The 12,045-nt window shown below is 48.3% G+C and overlaps 1 long non-coding RNA gene across 1 annotated transcript in view; it reads left to right on the top strand.

The window, feature by feature from the left end:
- Nucleotides 1–11,654, top strand: part of LOC120750516 (uncharacterized) — a 31,501-nt gene extending 19,847 nt beyond the window's left edge. Inside the window, exons 2-3 of the long non-coding RNA XR_005700027.1 lie at nt 9,048–9,143; nt 11,151–11,654. This is a non-coding gene — a long non-coding RNA (uncharacterized LOC120750516). The remainder of the gene's footprint in view (nt 1–9,047; nt 9,144–11,150) is intronic.
- The last annotated feature ends 391 nt before the right edge of the window (nt 11,655–12,045 follow it).

The following is a 12,045-nucleotide window of genomic DNA, read 5'->3' as shown; positions in this document are numbered from 1 at the left end:
TTGGCTTAATTACAATAACATTTATATCACATAATATAGTGCAGCAGGGTTGTAATTTTCCTATCATCTAAATTGCAGGCTGAAAATGCTGTTAGGAAAGGACTGTAGAGACTGAATTGCTGCTTTCAAAATGACTCCTGTTAACTGACAATGTGACCAGCAAATGGCTCCCAAAGGCAGTGTGGCTGGGAGCAGCTCGCAGAGCTCCAGCTCGGTGTGGCTGCACATGGCTCGGCGCATGCCGAATAAAACATTCAGGCCTGGGAGCAGCCGCCTCTCTGCAAACACTCCTACTCCTTGCAGGCACACAATGGCACACCAAGACCTGCTTCTGTTTCTTGCTGAAGGAAATGCAGTTGAACGGTGCTTGTGGAATTCAATTCCCACCATTACCTTGTGAATACTGATGTGTCCCTATAAGCCCCATCAGCTTCCCCTGTGTCCTGGCTTTCCTGGGGCTGTGATTTTAGTGGTGGTCATGTGGGATGTGAGGGGCTGCTTCCCAGAGGTGCACAGCCAGCCAGATGAGTTAGAGACTCATTTGTGTAATTTAGGTCCTTGATGAAATTCCAGGGCTTCAGCTGTGACCTCTAAAATCCCTGTCTGCCTTGGGAAGCACTGAGAGATGGGCTGCAAACTGCTGGGCCAGTTGGTGACATTTTCTTCTACCTATACCTCTGACTCCAAATAGGCTTTGGAAGTCCAAATGCCAGCAGTGCAAAAAAGGGTTTCACCCAAATTAATCTCATCTGGTACTGGGCTTTCAGAAAAGCTTATGGGAAGGTATTTTTGTGGGAGTTGAGTCAATAGCTTCTGGCTGGGGTTGGAATGTTTATGTTTTTGAACATTTTGGCTGCTAATAGAGGGTTTTCCTTGATTTTCCAGTGAATAGTTCCACCATGTGTGCATTAGCATGTGCCATAATCTCCATCTTGCTTCCGGGTTTAGTTTTAGCTGTAAGAAAAGTAAAATTGGGTATTTGAGTTTCTTTTGAATTGTTGTATCCTGTTCCACACCACCATCAGGTTTCTTTTTTCTCCTAAAGATCCCAAGCAGGGTTAGCGTAGCACAAAGCATATGCTTGCTCGTGCTCCCACCAGTCTGCAAATTAGTTCTGTAAATGTCACTTAGAGTGAGTATTAAGCTCCTTTTGCCAGACAAAGCAACTAAATGTGCTGGTAGTGAAGGTTTCTGCTTGTATAATTCTGCTACAGAAAGCCCATGGAGGCTTTTGATTATTTAAACCTTAATTTTTTTTTTTCCTTCCATCCTTCCTTCCTTCCTTGATTTCTCCTCCCTGGAAGAACTTTTTTTTTGTGCGTCACCAGAGCCAAGGCCTTAAAGTTTTGAAGCACCAGGTGAAAAAAGCAATTTCATGCTTCATGCCACTACTAATGTCCTGTTGTAATCTGCAGCCAGCAAGCCCCTTCCACTGAAGTTGGAGGATAATGAAGGGTTTAACTTTGCAGTTCTGTCAAATTAGTTTGGCGGGGGACAGGGGTGCGACAAGGCTGCTTCCCTTTGGGGCTGCGGAGATTGTCTGCATGGACAAATAAGTGAGCATTACAGGTGATTCCATCCCCACACCGAGGCAGAGAGCTCCCATTTATCGCCATCAAATGCATTAAGCTGCGAGTCAAAGCCCTCCGCTTTCTGCTCACTGCGAGTCTGGACCAGAAGACAATCAAGCCATAAGGGTCATTTTCTGCATGAGCTAACCTTTTCCTCTCGTAGGGTTTGAAGCCTTTGTTGACAATGAGATACTCAGTGGGAACATTAAATTAACACTTCATATTCGTGGCTGTAAATTTACTGGCAAGCTGAGGAAAAGTCAGGGAAAACAAACACTCCATCATTTCTGCTTCATTTAGCTGCTGAATGGGGACACTCTCACCTGCAGAGAAAAGAGGTCAGGGCAAACAGGGATAATTTTAATCTGACTCTCAGCCTAGTCTTTAGTGGTGGTGGATTGTGTTGCATTCTGCGCTGAAAGTAAAGGTGAGAGCGAGGTGAGAGCAAGAAAATGGATAAGTACTATGTGAAATGCTTGAGAGACCTTGCCACGGGCAGGCAGGGAGGGATGGTGGGCTGGTTACTACGGAAACTAGCGGGCTAAATACTATTAATTTTGCAAACTACAGAACCAGTTTGCTCTCAGATAATGGCTGCACCAAGATTTCCTTGTGCTGGCCAGGAGATAATGCTGAATTCCGCCTCTGATGGCTTTAAAAATGAGCTGGTTTTCACTCTGGTAATGATGCTCAGTGTGATTCCATCCAAGCCATGTGTTCCGTGTCTCACGACTCTTTCCCAGGTCATGGCGATGGCTTTCAGGGCTGATGGGCAAATAATGCTCATCTGCTGCAGCGCTGACTAATGTGACAGCACTGGGTTGTCACCGGCTGTTAGCGTGTGTGACATCGGTGCCCCAGCTCCCGAAATGCTCAGGGTGTCTTAAAAATGGCTGTTTGCATGTTTTGCCTTATTCTGTCAGCAGATAAACACAATAAATTCTGTGGAAAGGAAAACCTGGGTTCCAGAAAGGTGTTTGGAGGCACAACATGCCTGACCCACAGCACTGGGATGTACTGGGGCTGCTGAGGCCATTTGTGTCAAAGAGCAGTTAGTAACAGGGTTTGGATATTGGAATTATTTTTGGTGGGAGTTTTTTTCTCTGGAGGGAGGTGATGATCTTGTTTGGGAGCTGAAGGGGCCATGGGCTGCCCAGTAGAGCTCGCCCAGAGCATCCCACTGGCCTGGTGGGAGCCAGCAGGAGGGAGGCAGGGAGCAGAGGGGAGGTGGAGATTAAAGCAGAGACGGTGACAAGCCGATAATGAGGAACACTTTCGATAGTCATAATCCTTGGCGTGCAAGGACAAACAGCACTGCTTTTGCTTCCAAACTCAGATTAACTTTTGATTCAGGGGTAAAACTTGGAGTGACTTGGTGCAGCCATGTCTCCCAGAGGGAAAAGCATGGACAGGTAACAGGTGAAGTACAAAACACAAGGTGACTGTCACCCATCTATTCCTCTGATTCCTCACACTGGGCTGGCTTGTTCTCTGCTGCAGTGTCCCCAGCCTGGCTGCCCACCCCCAGCACAGCTGGAGGCATTGTTAACAAACTCATTAGGGCACTTGGGAGAAAACAGCCTTCACCAAGAGGTCAAATTTGTGTGGACACACAGCCCTTCAGGAAGGTCTCTGAGAAGAGACTTCCGTGGAGTAGGGACATTTTTGTGATAGAGGTGTTATGGGGAGTGGTGGTAAAGGGGTAAACTGCATAAAAGAAAAATATGATAAATTGAAATACCACTTATTTTTGGCCAGACAGCTTTCTGATCCAATTCCACAGGATTGCAATACCATCCAGCAGTGCTACAAATACTTTACTTAGTTTTCCTTGCCTGCTGATGGGCTGGATTGAATGTCTGTTTACCTGTGCTTGGGAATTTGGAGTGTGGGCAAGGAGAGGAAAAGATGCTCCTCTGATGGTGAGAGGGTGAAGATTTTAAGATCCTGAAAGCAAGTTAGGAGAAGGAGGGTCAATTAGCTAAAAAAGTGTTTCTGAAGGAAGCCAAGTGTGCCTGGTAATGCTGCCCACAGCTTACCCCTGGTGCCATGCAAAGGGCAGCTGTGACATGAGCAGCCCAAGAGCTGAGCTGCTTTGGGCAGACAATGAATTCACAGATTGTGGGCGAGGGGTTCCTGACACCCTCACCAAGGAGGGCAGCAGCACCACAGCACATTCCTGCTGGTGGCCGAGGAGGTGAGCTGAGGTACCTCACAGGCTGGTGCCAAGGGAGAGGAGAAGAATGTGGGCAGGTGAGGTGGGCTGGGCAGGGTCGGGGCACGGGCAGTGTCCCCAGGCTGGCAGACAGAGAGCCTCCCCTTGGCAGGGCCCCATGCTGGGGCCTCATCCAGGCAGGACGACTGACAGCCTTCCCCTGTCACTCCCCAGCCGCTGGGGACTCACCCTATGGCGGGAGAAAGGAGACTTCTCCGTGGAGCAGAGTGTTCCTTCCTCTCTGCCCTCCTGAGGAAAAAGTGTTGTGGGCTTCGGAGAGTGGGGTGGGGGAAGAGAAGCCACGGGGCTCACTGGTCCCATGCTGGACATGGCTGGATGCTGGAGATGCCTGAGCCAGCCATGGGTGCAGAGCAAGAGCTGCTCGGCCTCTGTAAAATATTTCCATTTATTTTACTGGTCTCTTCAAAGATAAGGCCGAAACAGAGTCCTGCAGTTGGGAAGGGAAAATAAAGAGGATCAGGCACAACCCCCACACACATGTGATAATTTCTTGTCTTGGCTTATCTTGTAAGAATTATAAGATACTGAGTAGGAAATAAATCATGATGTCAGGACCAAATGCCATTTTCTTGCTTGGTATGATTTGCAGCATTGCAGTCAAACTGATAGATTTCATTCCCTGGCGTAGGGTTCTCTCCTTTAATTGAATTATACCCCGGTGAACGAATGAGATTCTTTCTCTGAGATTCAAGGAAATTACCATTTCATGAAACAATGCTTTACTCCTCGCTCACCTGCACAAACATCCTTCAGGAAAACTATTACGCAGATATCCTTGATTACTGACTATTGTTGCTTTTGATCTCCATTTGATGTAGCAGGGCCCGAGGATTGCACCACGAGTACAAGCGAGCATCTGAACTATCCTAGCCAGGTTTGCTGGCTGTTCCCCAAGAACCTCAGAAGGGTGTTTTGGTTCCAGTCAATTAACATTCTCTCTGCTGCAGGTGGACAGTGGACAAACAGGTACATCAGTGCATTGCTGAGTATGTCACATCATCTTCAGTCTCTCCCCAGGGGTGGGGCATTGCAGAATAATTAATACTAATGACCCCCAGGAACCCCATTTCCTACTAAATTATTAACTTGAGTAATCAGAAGTGATTGAAAGATTTCTGTGCTCCCATCTGTGTTGCTGCCACAGAGCTCGTAAGGGCTGCAGTTCTAGATCTGGAATATTAGCTCCTGTCACTGCAGACACTGGCCTTTGAGGTGCATTCCTTGGATTTGGAGTGTTCAGTGATCTTTGGACTTAAACTTTCACTTAATTCCTGGTGCTCACAGTTGCGAGGAAACAGAGAGCCTTGAGTTCAAACCCCGGCAGGAAAGGGAGAGAAACCAGTTCATGTAATCATGAATTTCCAGCTGAAGATGCGCTTTGGGAGGGGAAAGGCTGATCCCTGAGCCTCGTGTTCTTGGGGTCTTGTTTCATCTACACTGAGATGCTTCTGCAGCAGTGTCATGTTGTCAGCTGGTTTGTGCAGGAAATACATAATGCTCTTAACACCTCAGATTAATTACCTTGAATAAACTGGCCTTGACAAGCTCTGAAGGTTTTAAAGCCGTTTTCTCTCAATTCTGAGCATGTGCCCAGCACTGCAGGTCCCCCCTTCTGGATGGGCTTGTTCAAGTGGGCTTCTAGTGGTGTTTGAAACATGAGCTGGTGACAAAATTACAAGGTAGAAGGATGGCAACTAATCAGAGCACAGTGATGCTGTTTCTAATTAATTTACCAGCAGCAGCCACTGATCTGTGCCATTATTAGCAAACTTATTAGTGCTGTTTGCAGGAGTTGAAATAAACACATGGAGCTTCCCTGGGAAAACCGTGCCACTGCCTCATCACCCTCACAGGGAAGAATTTCTTCCTAATACTGGAGCTTTTGAACCCATAAGCTCCTTCCTGGAAGAAGATTTTGAATCCAAACCAAAGTGCATCAACCTTCCAGCTTCTGGGAAGTCCAGGGAGAAGCGAAATATCCTTCCATTTGAGATCAGTGGAGGTCACTGCTGATAGTGGTGGTCCAGCAGCTGTCCAGAGCTTTGCTGTGTCTCCCCTTGGCTGTTGTCAGGAATGGGGAGCTGAGAGGGCAGCAGGGGGAAGTCCTGGGGGCTTTGCTGTCCCTGGCCAGCCCCCAGCCCACAGCCTGGCGCTGGGATTTTGGGCAGTGCTACGTCTCTGTCCTGCAGGAGCCGTGTGCTGGGCTTTGAGAGACAGAACTCCCAGCATGTGACAGTGGCTCCGTTTGATTCCTGACAATAAACCCATGTTTGGCTTCCAGGCCAGGAACAGCCTTTGGAGAAAGATTGGACTTTGGCTGGGGTTGAGACATGAATGGTTCCAGCCAGCCTTCCAGGTGAGGAAATTACATTTTGAGGCTAGATAGGATTAGAGGAGTGGGCTCTTTGCAGCCAGTGCATTCTCAGAAATGAGCAAACTTTCATTTGTGCCCCTTGCCTTGACCAAGGCTTAAGGACTTGTCACTGCTCTCTTGTCAGGGCCCTGTGGAGCTGACAGGGAGAGCAGCCCCTTGTAGGCCTGCTGTGCAGTGGGCAGCTTATTTTCAAATTTGTGTCTAAGGGATGAAAAGAGAATTAATTTTGGCTGGATGCACGTGTCCTGCAATTAATCTTTCACACTAATCTGAGATGAGCGAGGGCTCAGCTGAAGGTGAGATGGTTTTTAATCCCTGTTCGTGTTCTGCCTGCCTTCGAGGCCTTGGGGTTCTCAGATCCTGGATGTGGGTGGGCAGAGGCAGCGCTCCTAGAGCAGGCTCTGTTCAGTCTCCAAAGGAATGCGAATTGTTCCGCTGCCAGTGTTTTTCCTGACCATCCAATAACTTTGTAGTAATGTGTTAGCTTGTTGCCAATTAACAAGCAAAACAGTCTTGGCTGCCAAAGGTTTTTCCACTCCCAGTGTATTTCCTTTTCCCTTCTGCCTTTCATCTCTGCAGTAGAGGGGATACCTCTGCTCCAGCCATCTGCCCCTTCACTCCAGGAACTGTTGTTGTGGCTCCTGGGTTCCTCCTGCCTCAGAACCAGACCTCTTTGGGCTTGCCGTACTGCTCCAGGAGTTTTCTTCTTCCCTGCATCTCTGATCCTGCTTTTCATCCCCCTTGGCTGCTTGCCCAGCTCTTTGGGATCATCTCCCTCTGTTTCAGACACCCAAATCCCGTTGCTCCATCCCAGACTCTCCCCTCCAGCTCCTCTCCAGCTCTGCTCTCCTGCTCTGTTGCATGAGAGTGCTGGTGCACAGTGCATCACCTCTGTTGCAGGTGCTCAGTGCATCTCATCTAGTCACCTCTTTATTCTCTCCATATGTGGGGTGTGTGTCTCTGGCAGGATATTTATATAAATTCTTACTCGCCGCCTCCATAAAATACCCGTTCGGAGTAGGGCTGGCTGGGGTGACCCAGATGCACAAGAGGAAATGTTTCATATCTCGAGGAGTGCCGTCTGTGTCCCCCGGCAGCCCCTCCTGCCTGCCTATCAGATGTAGGGCTTAATGGGCTTAAGAATTAGAGCAGCTGCTTGGTACAGAATTTATTGACTGGCTGTGCATAACGAGGGGAATTAAAATCCTAGTTGGCTGAGCCACTCCCAGTCACTTGGAGAATTTTTACTTTTCTCAGGGCTCCTGGGCTCTTCCCTCCCTCCTGCCTTGCTCAGGTCAATAGCCTGCCTAGGGAATCCAGAACTCTTTAGGTTGGAAAGGGCCTTGAAGATCATCCAGTCCATGTCCTCGGGATGGTGCCACTCTCTTCCCCAGTGGTTTCCAGGAGGAGACAATGGTGTCTGGTGTCTAGGCCCTGCTGGAGTTGGCCACCTGCTGCAGCTTTCTGTAGAGGGATTTTCAGTGGATTTCTTGGTGTTGCCCAGCACTGTGCCAACGAGGCTCTGTTGCACAAAAAGGATAAGTGTGCCTTGTGTAGATGTGGCTACCAGGCTCCTCTCCTGGAAGCCGGGGCCAAGCCTCTGCTCTGGGCTCTACTGCAGCTCCCAGAGACCAGGAGAGGCTTTTCCTCTTGCATCCCTTGCTCTCAGAGAGCCTGAATGGGCACGAAAATGGCCTCACTTAAGGCTATGTCTCATTACTACATTAAGTCAACAACCACTTGAGTATCCAAGGATTTTGATCAAAGCTAGATATTGAAAGGAGGACAAAGAGTGGCAAACTTATTTGACTTCCACTTATTTCCAGAGTCCGTTGAGTACTCGGCTGTACTCCTCACTGGCCTGAAGTGTGTTCCTGGGAGAGCAGCCACCTGCTCTCCGCTTCTCTGTAGTCAGGAGAGAGGCTCCAGGCTGAGGGGAGGGAGGATGGCTGCCTCCCTGCCTGTGCCTTGCCTCTGGCACCCAGCGAAGGAGAGGGGAGGTGGCCCCCTGTCCTATCCCTGAGGATAAGGAACCCTGTGGTGTGGCTGTCCTGCAGCCAGAAGCTCACAGGGATGCACAGGTGGGATAGGCACTGAGAGCTGCTGGGAGCTTGAGTGTGGTTAGTCCAGAAAAAGGCAAATTGAGATTCCTGCCAGATGCTTGGGGTTCAGTTGGGTCACTTTAATTCCCTTTTCTTGGAGTGAGGAAAGGCAACAGCTGTCTGGCTTCTCCTGCCTACCTACAGCATCCTCTGGGGATGTGAAGAGTAAGGACGCAGGAGGAGTTCCCAGTGTGAGCCTCAAACTGGGCCCAGTGCAGGCTTCTTGGGGGCCTGCTGTAGGTGGGGTTCACTACCAAAAGAACTCTGAAATTTTTGGCATCCATTGTGCTGTGCCACGTTCCCCATCTTTAACACGGATCCTCTTCTGCCTCTGCCAGCCTTGTTGAGGCTGTAGTCCTGCAAGATGTCAGTGAAGCTGCGGCAGCACAAAATCTTTGATCAATTTTTTACATGGAAATCGATCAGGATTTCAGATTTTGCTGGAGGCAGGACCGAGGGGTTTTACTGCAGAATGTGTCATGGTCAGCCCTGTCTCCTTAGTGCTCTGTACCTAACGATGCTGTAATAAAAATAAAAGTAATCTACAGTAAATGTATCCCAGGTCCTTATTTAATGATAAACCCCCCTCAATACAGTGAAAATAAACTGTTAGTGAGTCTCAGTAGTGTCTACAAAGAGTGTACTATCTCTTGGATTAATATGAAGTCCCCTCCAACAATTCTCAGCATTATTTGCAGAGGGCTGGAGAACAGCAAGAGGAGCAGCAGCTTTAATGTGTTTGTTTTTGTTTTATTTCGTTGCAGGCATGTCTGGGCATCGCCACTCTGAGCTGAATCAGACCTATCTGAGCATTCACCCTCCTGTCACAGCAGAAGCAAAGGATGCAGCAAGGCTCAGAGGTGCTCCTACTTTGCATTAAACCCCACTTTTGTTACCATCCTGAAAACCCTTTGGAAATATGAAAGCAGAAACCTGTTCTAGCTGTGGCTGAAAGACCATTGAGACCCAGAGTTTAACCACGGAAGTCATGGTGAAGGCAGAGTGCAGCATGGGAATTTGCATTCAAGAGGGAGGAAAATGAGGGATTTGGGCAGAGAATAACTGATAGGTGCTGTGAATTCATTAAAAATGGGCTATGAAAGAAACACTACAAGGTTCTGGTGACAGTCCCACAAAGCTTTTTTCTTCCCCTTCATTGTTTCTACTGTCACAGGATCCTCACAATAGCGGATAGTTTAGCCTTGTACTCCATGGTTCGTTATCTATTCTTCTATTTATTAATGCATTCTTGGGTCTTAGTGATGTGGTAAACCATCCACACTCTTCTTTTATGGTTTAATAGGATTCTTCTGGAACCCCCTCCATGTTTACATAACCTTGCAATTCACAGTTATCTATCATTTATTTCCTAGTTTGTGCACTCTGGATAAAGCTGCGGCAGTGAGGGGCGTTAATGCCCCGGCTGTGGGGTATTGCCTGTTTGGGCTCCTCGAAACAAAGCCTTGCCTAAAAACCAGGGTCTGTTCCAGAGGGCTGTCCCTCTGCAAGGGCAGGAGGAAATCCAGGTTTGGAGTCCTCCATCCCACAAGGGCTTGTGAGGGTCTCCAGGCAAAGGGACGGGGTACCCGTGAGCCCCCAGTGCCAGCCCCGGCCCCATGGAGGGCCTGAGCTTGACTTCAGTGGAAAATAAACAATCCAGTGCTTTCTCTGGGAAACTCCAGAGCTCCTTTCAAGGAGCTTGGCTGCTGGGACGATTTGCTGCCCGGTGGAGCTGGGGTGGAAACCTTTTTCATTAAACAGCCTTTGGAGAATGGAACACCAGCGTCACTACAGGGCTGCCCTCCATCAGAGGCAGAAAATCTAAATACGTCATCTAAATATGGCACCAAACCTTTATTAAGCGTACCGGGAAAGGGATGTGAGACCTCATTTATGATTTCATTCATAATCTCTTCAAAATGAGTTGGTACCAGTATGTGATAAGTGGATTATATGTTAGGCCCAAGTAAAGCCAGACACAATTAGTGCTTTAATAAACTGGTTGTATGCATTACTAACAACTAAGTCATAAGGGAATTGGTGTATTTACAAACCCTAATTAGTAGTTTGTTACTGTGATACCAAATTTAAACAAATCTGTAGCATCACTGACCATCTGGGTTAGAAATCTCTGTTTTGAATTTAATTAGGAAATAGTTGTGACAGAAAATTGGTCCTTATTAGTAGGTAACGATCAGCATTGCCCTAATTGAAATGAAGAACTGGCTGGCGGGTTTGTGAGATGTTTAGATACAAGCAGAGACAATCAAAAAATATTCTCTCACTTAGGACTTTGTGAGCTGTGGTGATTGATTAAATAATGTCCCCCTGATACTTTAGCAGCTAAAATGCAAATGACCCAGTGATGAGTGTTCATGACAAAAAAACCTGGCAATTAGAGCTGTGCATTTCTGTGCTTTTAAAAATGGTTCTGCGGAAGGTGGCCTGGTGTGGATGCTCTGGGGGCACCGGCTGTGCCTTCACCTTCACTATCACCTTCACCTCCCTCCCCTCAGGCATCCTCAGGAAGGGCATCACCCCTTCCAGAGCAGAGCCCGGCGACTTTCCCAGTCCTGGTGCTTTCTCAGAGAGCAGCTCAGCCCTGCCACAGCGCAGCCAGCCCGGTTCTAGCACCTGGTGCTTTGGTGGGAGCCGGCTGCGTCCAAAACCTGGGGCTTTGCCCCGTCCATGCCAAGCAGACTGCGAGTGTTCAGTGGCTGATCCGTGTGGGGAGTGACATTTCTGGAAGCACACTCAGGGCAGAAGCGAACAGCCCAGCCTTGCCATCAAAATACAGACAGGCCCTTTAGGACACAGGCTGCAGTTCTTAATTCATTTGCACTTCCTCCCTTTATGGTTCTCTACAGGACTTGGGATGTCAGGATTCCCGGTAGCGTTTCCAGATGAAGAAAGGAACACATGCTGGCAATATCACCCACGCCAGTGCTGCTGTCGGAGCAGTCCTGGATACTGAGGAACTCTTTCCGTCTTGGAACAGACAATGAAGTTTCTGTAGGGGCTTTAAATCACTTAATGTTGAAAGGAATTTCCCGACAGCTTCATCAGTCACTGTGTAAGATTGTTAGAGATCTCCATCAGCTAATAAACTTGATTTGGGGTTTGTTTTGCTGGCATTTGCACAAACCCTCTGAGAACTATAGTTACTGTATTCCCCTACAGTATCTGAATTCTGAATTGAAATGCCAGTTCCCCTCTCCTCTGGGAGGCGAAATAAACCTTTGCCGTAGAATATGAATGTCAGTTGTTTTTCCCAGTAAGCTGGTGCATTATTATTTGAAGAGATATAGTGTTTGACAAAACCATTTATTTTGTTTCAGATATTTTATGGAGTAATAAAACTTATATGCATTGCTGCCACATGGGGGGATTTGTGCCTGTTAGGCTGTGAGGGAGGCAGATGAAGGAATGGGGCCACGGCCCCACCGTGTGTCCCTCAGTGCTGCTGACCTGTCCCACTGCATCAGGCCGAGCTGGGGGTGCAGGGGGCTGAGCTGAACCCCCAGTCCTCCCTGCCCCACCCACCAGGTTGCTGCGGGCTCAGGCAGTTGCACTGAAAAATAAAGGCCGTGCTGTTTTCTGGTCCAAGGACTTTTTTTTCCTACCCGGCACTCACAAGTTTATTATGAATGATCCCTTTTCACAGATGTTCCCATTCTGAATGGGGGAGCAGCAGTGTTCCAGTCTAGAAAGATCCCCTGTGAGTAGAGCCAAGTGCAGCTGAAGGAAGCTGTCAGCCGGGCT

Source organism: Hirundo rustica, chromosome 3, assembly GCF_015227805.2.
Source record: "Hirundo rustica isolate bHirRus1 chromosome 3, bHirRus1.pri.v3, whole genome shotgun sequence".
NCBI classification, from domain to species: domain Eukaryota; kingdom Metazoa; phylum Chordata; class Aves; order Passeriformes; family Hirundinidae; genus Hirundo; species Hirundo rustica.
This window is presented reverse-complemented; position numbering and strand designations above follow the sequence as displayed.